The 12,096-nt window shown below is 49.4% G+C and overlaps 1 long non-coding RNA gene across 1 annotated transcript; it reads left to right on the top strand.

The window, feature by feature from the left end:
* The first annotated feature begins 2,962 nt into the window (after positions 1-2,962).
* On the top strand, positions 2,963-5,700 carry LOC123601943. Its single transcript, XR_006714295.1, has 2 exons — positions 2,963-3,435; positions 5,183-5,700. It is a non-coding gene; the product is annotated as an uncharacterized LOC123601943 (long non-coding RNA).
* Positions 5,701-12,096: the final 6,396 nt, after the last annotated feature.

Here is a 12,096-nt window from a genome sequence, read left to right as displayed (position 1 = left end):
GATCGACGAGTCAACACTCTACTCGTACGCCCACCCATCCAGGCAGGGCTCGGTGTCCGGACTCAAGAAGGAGTCGTCACTGAGGCTTACGATCTGCCAGGGGGGCTCGGAGGACCTCAGGCATCGCTCAGGCTTCTGGTCCTTGTCCAGCGGGATGAAGACTCTCAGCTGGTCCCCATCCCCTTTGAACTTTTGTTTCTTTAGTTGGTGAAGCCTGATTTACAAGAGTAGGAAGCGTAATGTACAAGAGTAAAGCAAGACTGTTATCTCTTGACCTTCAGTGTCAGAACGAAGCTGTTATTTTTCAAGCTACAGTGTCAACACAAAGCTGTCCCATCCGAGACAGGGGACCCATTGGTCCAGTTGGCTGGCCAGCAGTGATGCTCTGGAGTCATGGCTGTGAAGGTCTTCAGGAGGTTGTTACAGGAGGCCAGGATGGCAGGGAAGAGTATAAGCATGGTTCAGACGACTTGGAATTTCCCCATGCCCCCCAGCAGCGTGGAGAAGTTCCGGGAAACCCATCGCGTCTCTCTCCGCTGCAGGTGTTCACAGAACACACACTCATGGCCCATTTTATACACTCTCTTTACTCCTTCTTCTAGTGGGTTCTCGGGGAAGAGCTTCCGGGCATTTGTCCGGCACCATGATACAATCACATCTTATTTGCTCTCCATCAGGAAATAAGGTGTTTCTACATAAGAGTATTTCTTCAGGGAATAAACTTTTCATGTGACCATTTAAATGGAAGCCTTCCCGATAAGTTCCCTGAATCTTTTTTTTTTTTTTTTTTAATGTTTATTCATTTTTGAGCGAAAGAGAGAGAGTGTGAACAGGGGAGGAGCAGAGAGAGAGGGAGACACAGACTCCGAAGCAGGCCCCAGGCTCTGAGCTGTCAGCACAGAGCCTGACGCGGGGCTCGAACTCACAAGCCGAGAGATCTTGACCTGAGCTGAAGTCAGACGCTTAACCGACTGAGCCACCCAGGCGCCCCTAAGTTCCCTGAATCTTAATTGTGTAAGTCAGTTGTCGATATCTATCAAAGACCTGCAGACCCGACACCCCTCCGGGCTCAGGGGTTTCATTTCCGCTGTGTGTGGGATGACAAAAAGTGACGAATTCTCTGAGACAGCCTTGGTTAAAGTGAGAGGTGAAACCGTAGGCCACGGTCAAACTCGCCCGGGAGACAGTGCCAGGCCAAGGTCAAGCCTGACTGATGTAGCTGCTACAGACACAACGAGCCCCGTTAGATGTAAGGGTGATTACTCACATAGACAGTGAGAAGGGGAATCCGTGAAAGGTGCCAGTTTCCTGGGGTCCCGGTCGCACGTACCAAAAAGGACGACCTCGAAACCAAAGGGGCCAATGGGCCGCAAGGTGAGTTGCGGGCTGCCTGACAGGCGAGAAGCCCGCGCCAGCCCCTGGCTGAGTGTTTTATATCTGGCAGCTCTCCTGAGGAGGCAGGTTGGAGGCCTTGGGCCACATCAGAGCATGAAAGTGACAAGAAAGTCTCATGGTGCCTCAGGGTCGGTAAGTGAGCGAATGACAGATGACCTCGTTGAGGCTCCCATAGTCCTCCCACCCTCTGGTGGCTCGGGGGACCACAGCTTCCTGCCCAGACTTGGAAGAGCTGTGGTTCAAGCCTCCGCCTGCGTGGCCTGTGGGGACATGTGCAGTGTCACCAGGGCGCCATGGGGGAACACCTTCCCCTAAAACTCTGCCCCCGATCTTTCACCTGCAGCTAAGGCCGCCCCATCAGATACCGACATTAATCGTATGGATAGGGAGGGGCTTGAACTAAGTATTCTTTCAATGTTTAAAATTGTGATTTCAAAAAAAATTGTGGTAAAATTGTTTTTTTAATTAAAAAAAATTTTTTTTAGTGTTTATTTATTTTTGAGAGAGAGACAGAGAGTGCGAGCAGGGGAGAGGCAGAGAGGGGGTGGAGGAGACACAGAATCCGAAGCAGGCTCCGGGCTCTGAGCCGTCAGCACAGAGCCCAACCCAGGGCTTGAACCCACGAACCGCGAGATCATGACCTAAGCCAAAGTCGAATGCTTAACCAACGGAGCCAGCCAGCCGCCCCTTGTCTCTATGATTTTGACTGCTCTAAGCACCTCATATAAATGGAGTAATACAGGCTTATTTTTTATTTTATTGTGTCAGGCTTATTTCACTTAGCATAACGTCCTTGTGGTTCGCCCATGCTGTAGCCCGTTCAGAATTTCCTTCCTTTTAAGGTTGAATAATATGCCATTGGATGTATATACCACATTTTGTTTATCCAGTTATCAATCAACGGACACATGGTTTCCTTCCACGTTTTAGCTCTTCTGGATAACGCTGCCAATAAACACGGATGTACACGTATCTCTTGGATTTCCTGCTTTCAGTGCTTGGGGGGTACATACCCCAAAGTGGAATTGTGGGATCATTAGGTAATTCTATTTTGGTTTTTCAGAGGAGCCGCCATGCCGGAAGCCAAGCTATCCAACCAGCCTGATGTCCGGGCCCAGGCGGGGAACGGATCGGGACCATAGGGTGGCCCACCGACAGTGAAGCTTCTTGTAATCCTGCTGTCATGTAATTTGGCCTTAGCGTTGGTCGGGGCGGCCCCCCCTACCAGTGAAAGTACCTGGGGATTTGCCGGTTGGAGAATTGCCCACGACAGGCGCCCCCGGGAAAAGAACCATTGGGGAGAGAAATAAGATGCCGCAGGGAAATTGTGCGGCCCTACATCCAGCCCTTGCCACCCCCTATAAAGACTCCTCTACCTAAAGGAAGGACAGCCCCATATATTTCCCAGCCAAGGAGGGGGACAAATGGGTTCGAAATCCCCACTCCGGCAACAAAGGAATGTATCCCAAGTTACTCCAACCCCTAGGCCCCCTGGGCCCCCAGGAGGCATTCCAGATGATAATGGACCTGGGGGATTAAGGTACAGAATGGTTCATTGGTTCCTAGGTATACATTGTGTCGCTGGGAGCGCATAAGGCGTGGGTCCCCAGGGCCCTCTTGGCTCCCTCCCGGCACCCCAGACCAAAGCGAATACTTTTGCTCCCGGTACCGCCAATGGCACAAAGGAACAATTAAGAAGTCATGTCCTTGTAAACATTCCACTTGAGGTGTTGAGAGCTTGATGACCTTGAAAGGGCAGGAGGGAATGTTCTAAGAAAATAACTCTGTTGTTCCTTTATGGGTGATCACACAAAGGAACTTTTTTGGAATCAGGTAATGCCGAGAAACATAGAGAACGCCCGCTACAAGGAATTTGCTAACAAATACAACGCCACGCTCGCCACAATAAAACGGCCAGTCTAACACTCTGCTGTTGTCTGTGTCCGTCTGTCATCTTCGCCGACGCCGTTCATCCTTCGGGAACCCCTGGACCTGCTGGGGCTGGACCTCGGCAAGTGGCGCCCGAACAGGGACCTGAAGGTAAGCAACTAAGAAGGTAAGCAATTGAGAGTATTCGGGAAGGCTAGGACTCCCCCTGGGGTGCTGCAGAGCCCCCTGCAGAGGATAAGCAGGTAAGCGAAGGGTGGACAGTTCAGAACAGAAGTTGAGAAGTCACGGGCCTTGTTGAGTCTAAAGAGAGAATTATTGAAGTGCCATTGCGCATGCTAGGAAAAAGGGGGATTAAAGTCACCAACAGCCGGTTGGCTAGATTCCTGCATTTTGTTCAGGAATGTTGTCCGTGGTTTCCTGAGGAAGGTACGGTAAATTTGCAGACATGGAATGGAGTGGGAGATCAGCTTAGAGAATATTATACTCTCCATGGACCAGAAAAGGTACCTGTCGATGCCTTTGCTCTTTTTTGGAATTTAATCAAAGATGCTTTAGAACCCCAGCAAGAGGTGGAAAAACTTCCCCAGCGGGAGAAGTTTTCTTTAGGAGAAGGCACTCCTTGGCTTTCTCCTGCTAAGTCTCAGGCGATGCTGGCTTCGGCCCCGCCTGATGACGATAAGCTTACATCCGAGGAGGAACAGAATTTGGAGGATGCTGCAGCCAAGTATCATGATGAGGGAAGCCCTATAGGGGTTTGTGCAGCTCAGCTAAACAATAAAGAGCCTGCGAAGCCTTTTCGGGCTCCCCCTGGTCCTTTACACCGTGATAAATTGTTTAGACGCCTGCCAGCTCGTCCCCCTCCTCCAATGACCTGGGCACAACAAAAGGTCCGTGGATCCTCAGGTTTTTCAGCTGCGTTAAGACAGGAAGAACCTGCAGGGATGTTGAGTTTGCTCACTGTTTTCCTGTCACGTATGGAGGAGAATTTGATGAGGAGGTCACTTGGGAACCTCCGCCATATAAAATACTCAAGGAACTAAAGGCTGCACGTCAGGACTACGGTCCTGTTGCTCCCTATACATTGACTCTTTCGGGCACACTGCTTAACCGATGGATGACACGTTATGATTGGGTGCAAGTGGCCAAGGTCTGCTTGTCTGGTGGCGATCATCTACCGTGGAAGGCGGACTATGAAGAATCGGCTAAAAAGCAGGCTTCCATAAAAAGAAAGCCTAACGATGCTCCTATGACTATAGAAATGTTGTTAGGGAAAGGAGAATATGATAACGCCCGGAGTCAGATGTATTTAGACAAGGATGTCCTTGCAGAAGTAAATTCCTGTGCAGTCAGTGTTCGGAAGTCCTTGCCGGTCACCCCTGGAAAAGCAACAGCACTAGGAAGCGTGAGACAAAAGGCAGACGAGCCTTTTGAGGATTTTGTCTCTCGCCTCATGGTGGCAGTGAAGAGTCATAACAGGTGAGGACGCAGCCAATACCTGCCTACCCTTCAAAAGCTTTTAAAAAGCCATTGTGTAACACCTTCAACATTAAACATACGACAGGAATTCCTTATAATCCTCAGGGACAAGCTATTGTAGAGAGAGCACATCAGACCTTAAAACATCAAATTACCAACCTGCAAGGAGAACTCAAATATAGTTGCCCTCATCATATTTTAAGCCATGCCATGTTTGTTATTAATAATCTCAATATGGATACCGCGGGCATGTCTGCCATGCAGCGTCACCGGAACCCTGATCTTGAGGCTCCTAAACCATTGGTACAATGGAAGAATCTTCTTACAGGAACGTGGAAAGGGCCTGATGTCTTATTGGCCTGTGGGAGAGGATACGCTTGTGTTCTTCCACAGGATTCGGATCTACCTCTGTGGATTCCAGACAGACTCACCGGACTTGTCCAACCCACCGCCTCCTCCGCCTTACCACTTGCTGACGCAAACAAGAGACATCTTCCGGAGGAGAACCCAAGAGAACCCCTGACCCATCACATGAGAAAGCTTCGCCTTCAGGACAACTGGCAGCCGCTGAGACCGACACCGGCGCCGCGGCGGGGACCGACCCAGACGACTCGAGAAAGCAGTCCGCCAACTTGGGGCCAACTGAAGAAGCTGACCAAAGAAGCCGAAGGTGTGGTTCTCAACCAAGGAGTTCAGTTTCTCCTTCTACTCTCTTTGTTGCTATGCTTGCTATCTTGGCGTGTCAGGTAAATGGTGTTGAACCGGTTACTTCGTATTGGGCTTATTTACCTAACCCTCCTTCTTTTCAACCGGTAACTTGGGAAAATGAGGTTATCCCAGTTTACACTAACATTGCTCTTTGGATGGGAGGAACTCAGTCTCCTGTTCAATCGGGACAGGCTGTTAATACAAAGAACTTCTCCTTTTATGGGGTCTCAAGTTCTGTTCCTGTCTGCTTTCTTATCCCCAATTCTACGGAGGATGAGGCTCCCTCCATTGATGGTTGTGCTCCAACTTCTTATAAAGGGTTGTTGACAGGTTCTCCTAATGATGCAGAGGTAAACAAAAGACTCCTATGGTCTCTAATCTTGCTTCCACCTGGAGACTCTTCTCCTAGAATGTCTACTCCTGAAGATCACTCTAAAGCCTTTCCTGTCTGTGCCACGTCTCCTCCAGAGAGGGATGACGCTACTGAGGAATGGGTCTTTGTGAGCCCCAAGCTAGGCTTCCCAAAATGGAGGCACCGTGCTTATAAAAATGAGATTCATATTGCTATTCCTGGAACAAATTTGACCTTAACTGATAAAAGGTGTGCAGATCCTTCTGTAGATTATAGGCTTTTCTGAGAATCACCTCATGTTAGATACTCTTGGAAAAATGAATATATCCCCCGCCCCATGCCAGTTAATAGATGGCATATTAATGCAAGCATCTTGGCTATCTCTACAAAAAAGGCAGGGTATTTTCAATCTGAAAGATGGTGTGCAATTGCTGTCGAAAACCGGTAACGCTGCCCAGGCCGGAAAATCAGGGCAAATATCAGTTACGAGCTTGCTTGCGACCTCCACGTGCATGTTTAACCTCAAGAGATTATAATTCCTCAAATACCTCTAGGTATGCTAACAAATATCACGTATCCTGTACCCGCTGTAATCTTTCAAATTGTATTTCCCCCTTAACAAATGTAAAGACATTGACGATTGTTCGGCGACCCCCATATCGAATGCCTCCTGTCACTTTAAATACTACATGGCTTGGTATGGTTTGCAAACTTTGCACCATGTAACTCTGCACTTCTCATTCGCGGTCGTCGCTTTGTGGCTTCCCTTCTGCTCGAAACGACAGCATTTATGACTTTCGCAACCGAGCGGAGGCTGCTTCCTCCTGGATTCAGGAGCTGCTGGTAGGCGTGGGATTCAGACTCTTTATTCGCTAGTGGTCAAGTTGAGGGTGGCCGTGGACGCCTGGGTGAAACGGGCCAGACGTCTTGTGCACAAGAGCTGGAGAAAGAGATTGGTGTCCCCGTCTGTGCCTTGACCTCCCGACTCGAAGCTGGTCCCTTCCTTCCACAGCCCTACGACCCCCATGCCTGGTCCCTGCGACAATCACATCCTTTTCCAGTCTTTACCCACACCAGTTGCCCAGGCTGGTCCCCCGGGGGCTCAGCAGTTTCTTCTGTGTGTCCTTGGTAGCCCCCTAAGTCATCTCCCACCGCCTGCCTTGGGGGCCACGCCAGGACACCTCGGGAGTCATCACCTTTGTTCTTGATCATTAGCATCAATATCAAGACTACTGATTGCCCAAACCAGCGCCCATAGTGGCTGCAAAAGAAGCACCGGGTTCGAGTCCCCCACCCCGACCCTCTTTTTTGCTACTTGCAAATTCTAGTGACCTGGTTGTCCAGGGGTAGGCATGGGAAGGGAAAAAGAGAGGGTGACGGGTTAGTTATGTGGTTGGGCCTCTTAGAGCCAGTCTGGACCTCCTCACCCCTCCCTAGCTTCATAATCAAGCACTCTATTAAAGCTACGGAACTCTTTAGGGCTGGGAATTTTACGGAATTCTTTCCGTAAAATTCTTTACGGAATTTAGGGCTTGGATTGCCAGTGTGTGTGCTGAGCCCTGGACGTCCAGTTGACTTTTTCAGTTTCGCCTTTTAGGGGCTCCTGGGCGGCTCGGTTAGGCGCCCAGCTCTTGATTTCGACTCAAGTCGTGATCCCACGGTTCGTGAGTTCGAGCCCCACATCGGGCTCTGTGCTGATATGATAGCAAGAAGCCTGCTTGGGATTCCCTCTCTCCCTGTATCTCTGCCCCTCCCCTTCTTGTGTGCACGTGTGTTCTCTCTCTCTCTCAAGATAAATACACATTTTTTTTTTAATTTTTTTTTTCAACGTTTATTTATTTTGGGGGCAGAGAGAGACAGAGCATGAACGGGGGAGGGGCAGAGAGAGAGGGACACACAGAATCAGAAACAGGCTCCAGGCTCCGAGCCATCAGCCCAGAGCCTGATGCGGGGCTCAAACTCACGGACCGCGAGATCGTGACCTGGCTGAAGTCGGACGCTTAACCGACTGCGCCACCCAGGCGCCCCTAAATACACATTTTTTAAAAATTAAAAAATATAAGGGTGGCTCAGTCGGTTGAGCATCCGACTTCAGCTCAGGTCACGGTCTCACGGCTTGTGGTTTCGAGCCCCACATCCGGCTCTGTGCTGACAGCTCGGAGCCTGGAGCCTGCTTCGGATTCTGGGTCTCCCTCTCTCTCTGCCCTCCCCAGCTCATGCTCTGTCTCTCTGTCTCTGTCTGTCTCTTCCTCTCAAAAATAAACAAACACTAAAAAACTGAAATAAATAAATAGATAAATAAAGTCTACCCTTTGGTGGCTCCTGCCACCCAGCAGCGCAGGCTGGATCAGCATGTTGATCCCATTCATGTTGTGTCTGGGTCACGGAGAGGCGGTCGTGGGCCTGGTGACATCTCCCTGTCCTCCCGCTGCCAGGCACCAGGCCACACTGCCTGTGGGTCAGCGAAGATGTAAGCAGGTGCATTGTGGGGGCTGCTTTCCGGGGTGAGCACCATAGCCCCCAAATCTGCCCAGTGAGCTGGGTTTCCTCTTCCACGTACAGTTCCCAGCAGCCGGGATACGACCAGCCCTTATCTCAGCTGACCTTTCCCGGTCTTGCCTGGTGCAGGCATTCCTTGATCTTCGGACCCTGGGCACCTCGGAGAGCCTTCTCTCCGGAGCCACAGCAGGAGATGTCCAGAGCATTGTTGTCAAGGGCTCCTAGAAACGAGGGCCCCGGCTGGTTAGTGCCTGGGGGAGTAAAAGATAAAAAAAAAAAGTCTGGAGGCCGTTTGCCAGTCACCATGAAAATGATTCTAGGGGACCGCAGGCAGGGGGAGTTCTGTTGAAACAGTTCGCGCTCGTATCGTGATCAAGAACTTGTCTTCCCTTAGTTTCCGGCCAGTATTTTTGGTGCGTGGTTTTATCCCGTAGACTGTGACCTATAACCTCAAGATTATCCTCGTTTTTCATCGGAAACTTCCTTGTCGGGATGTTGGTTGGAGACAATCAGGTTTGTTCACTTGGAGATATGTATACCCTTTGTCCTGACAAATCACATAACCTCATGGCAACTACTCCACTAACCCGGTATTCTGAGAGTATTGCCATAATAACCCTACCAACTAGGTTACGCTGTGGGCGTTTTCTTGCTGGTTAGGAAAACTATGTCCGGATCAATGTTTCTCAACCCCAAATAATGACGCGAGGGTCCCTGGGAGTGGGCCCTTCCTAGCACTGGTATTTTTCAAAAGTTTGCAAGTGATTCCAGGATTGGGAATCACTATTTTAAATTTTCTTCAAAAATAAAAGCTAAAGAATACCAGGAAACCAAGACTTAAGAGCCAACCTAATTGCAGGTTTAGCCTCTCATACGAGTGGAATTTTAAACCAATCAATGTAGTACCTCCTGATAACACTGGTGATTTCCTGGTAACACTACCCGCTGGATAGACCTCTGCCCTTCCCCGCCAAAAGGAAAGTGACTGAAATAATCATTTCTTTGGTCTGTGAATTCCATGCTGCTGCCCCCTTTTGCCTGTAACAAAGCTTTTTAGTCGGTACAGCTCCTCAGAGCTCCTTTCTGTTCGCTAGGCGGGATGCTGCCCGCTTCATGAATCATGGGATACAGCCACTTAGATCTTCAAATTTACTCTTTCAACTTTGTTTGTTTTTGTTTGTTTGTTTGTTTTTGTTTTTTTAACAAATTTGGCAGCAGGGATAGGATCCAAAGCCCAATTTTCGAGGGCATGTGGGGACCACGAGGAACATAGGTTGTGGCACCCTGAAGCTTTTGAGTTCTCTGTCTTTCTTGCTGTTTCTGAAGCCACGGGCAAGTGCCTCTCAGTTCTGAGCTCTGCTTCCTTTGCGTCCAGCTCCGGGTCTCACTGGCCTCTGCTACACGGCAGGTCAGCTTGAACCGATGGACAACTCTGCCCAGAGCCCATCTGAGCTGGCAGGTGGTTCTGCCCAAGCCAAGCGTCTAGCCTCTTCCACTGCACTTTCCCGATTTTTGAGCGGACAACACCCAGCCCTTAATTCTTTCTGAGGATCCACGTGGGAACCTTTAGTGGCAGTCCCCAGTCCCCACCTGTTGAGATCTGCTGGTTCAATTCTTTCCCCAGTCCAAAGTTCAAGGGCATTGGTGGTGGTGCCCACGGGTCATTCGCTCGGCCAGGGTCATTCGCTTGACATCTCTTGGTTACTGTTGGTTTGTCTTGTCCCATAGAGATAAAGGCTAGTTGCTAATGAGAACTCCAGAAATCAAAAAAGTCCACAAAAATTGGTGGGCATTTAAAGCAATTAAGAGCTGGGGCGCCTGGGTGGCTCAGTCCTTTAAGCAAGCGACTTCAGCTCAGATCGTGACCTCATGGCTCAGGAGTTCGAGCCCCGCGTTGGGCTCTGTGCCGACAGCACAGAGGCCGGAGCCTGTTTCAGATTCGGTGTCTCCCTCTCTCTCTGCCCCTCCCTTGCCTACACTGTGTCTCTCTCGCTCTCTCAAAAATAATAAACATTAAAAAAAAATTTTTTTTTTTAATTTTTTTTTTTCAACGTTTATTTATTTTTGGGACAGAGAGAGACAGAGCATGAACGGGGGAGGGGCAGAGAGAGAGGGAGACACAGAATCGGAAACAGGCTCCAGGCTCTGAGCCATCAGCCCAGAGCCCGACACGGGGCTTGAACTCACGGACCGCGAGATCGTGACCTGGCTGAAGTCAGACGTTTAACCGACTGCGCCACCCAGGCGCCACAAAATTTTTTTTTTTTTAGTGAAGCATTTAAAAGCTGTTAGAACACCAGCCACCTAACCCAAAGAGTCTGTATTAGGGCATGTTGGTCATGGAACAGGTCAGATTGATATTAGATCACCTACCAACCTCAAGAAAACTGTGCAACAAGGTACACTGTAAAACATCACACAATTCCCAACCCAGTGGCACATCCTTTTTGGGTGTTAGTTTGGCTCCAAGATACCCTAAGCCTTAGTTAAAAAAAAAAAAAAAGTAATAATAATAAAATTGGACCTTTGAATTCCATAGAGTTGAGCATACCCCTTTTCTGGCATTTTAATATCTAAGAACTGTGGTCCCTGAAACTTCAGACAGCTACACAACATTATGAAACCTTACTAAAAACAACCCGAGGTGGCTCAGGTGGTTAAGCACCTGACTCTTGATTTCGACTCAGGTCACCGTCTCACGGTTCGTGGGTTCAAGCCCCACGTCGGGCTCTGCGCGGACAGTGGAGAGGCTGCTCGGGATTCTCTTTCTCCCTCACTCTCTGCCCCTCCCCCACTTGCGCGCGCACGCGCGTGCTCGCTCTCTCCCAAAATAAGTGCAGAAAAATAAAACAAAAATAAATAAATAAAAGCAACGTGTGGTTAGACTATTCATTTATTTTTTTTTTAATTTTTTTTTTCAACGTTTATTTATTTTTGGGACAGAGAGAGACAGAGCATGAACGGGGGAGGGGCAGAGAGAGAGGGAGACACAGAATCAGAAACAGGCTCCAGGCCCTGAGCCATCAGCCCAGAGCCCGACGCGGGGCTCGAACTCACGGACCGCGAGATCGTGACCTGGCTGAAGTCCGACGCTTAACCGACTGCGCCACCCAGGCGCCCCTAGACTATTCATTTAAAGAACACAACCGAGGGACGCCTGGGTGGCTCAGTTGGTTAAGCATCCGACTCTTGAGTTCCGGTCAGGTCACTGCCTCACGGGGGTGAGATCGCACCCTGTGTTGGGCTCCGAGCTGGGTGTGTGGGTGTGGTGCCTGCTTCAGAGTCTGCCTCCCCCTCTGTCCCTCCTTCGCTCTCTCTCTCTCCAAAAAAAAATATATATATATATAAATAATAAATAAATAAAATAAATAAAAAGTGCATTTGAAAGTAGAGGTTTTCAAATTAAACACAAAGAACGGGCATACCTATTTTAGGTGGCCTGCAGGGGCCTCCAAAAGTTTCCAAAGCTACAAAATAGCTTCATTGAAAGATTCATGGGAAAAAGCTAATGAAAGATCAAAGATACAAAAGGTGCCTAAGACCAAAGACTGTACCAATCCTGCCTGAACTGCCTTTTCCACTATGGAGGGACTGTTAAACAGTTAACTTGTTAAAAACTGTTTACTTATTTTCAAGAGAGAGAGAGAGAGAGCACAACCGGGGCAGGGGCAGAGAGAGAGAGAGGGAGACAGAGGATCCAAAGCAGGCTCTGCTCTGACATCAGCGAGCCCAATGCGGGGCTCGAACTCAAGAACCGGGAGACCATGACTTGAGCG

Source organism: Leopardus geoffroyi, chromosome D1 (genome assembly GCF_018350155.1).
Source record: "Leopardus geoffroyi isolate Oge1 chromosome D1, O.geoffroyi_Oge1_pat1.0, whole genome shotgun sequence".
NCBI classification, from domain to species: domain Eukaryota; kingdom Metazoa; phylum Chordata; class Mammalia; order Carnivora; family Felidae; genus Leopardus; species Leopardus geoffroyi.
This window is presented reverse-complemented; position numbering and strand designations above follow the sequence as displayed.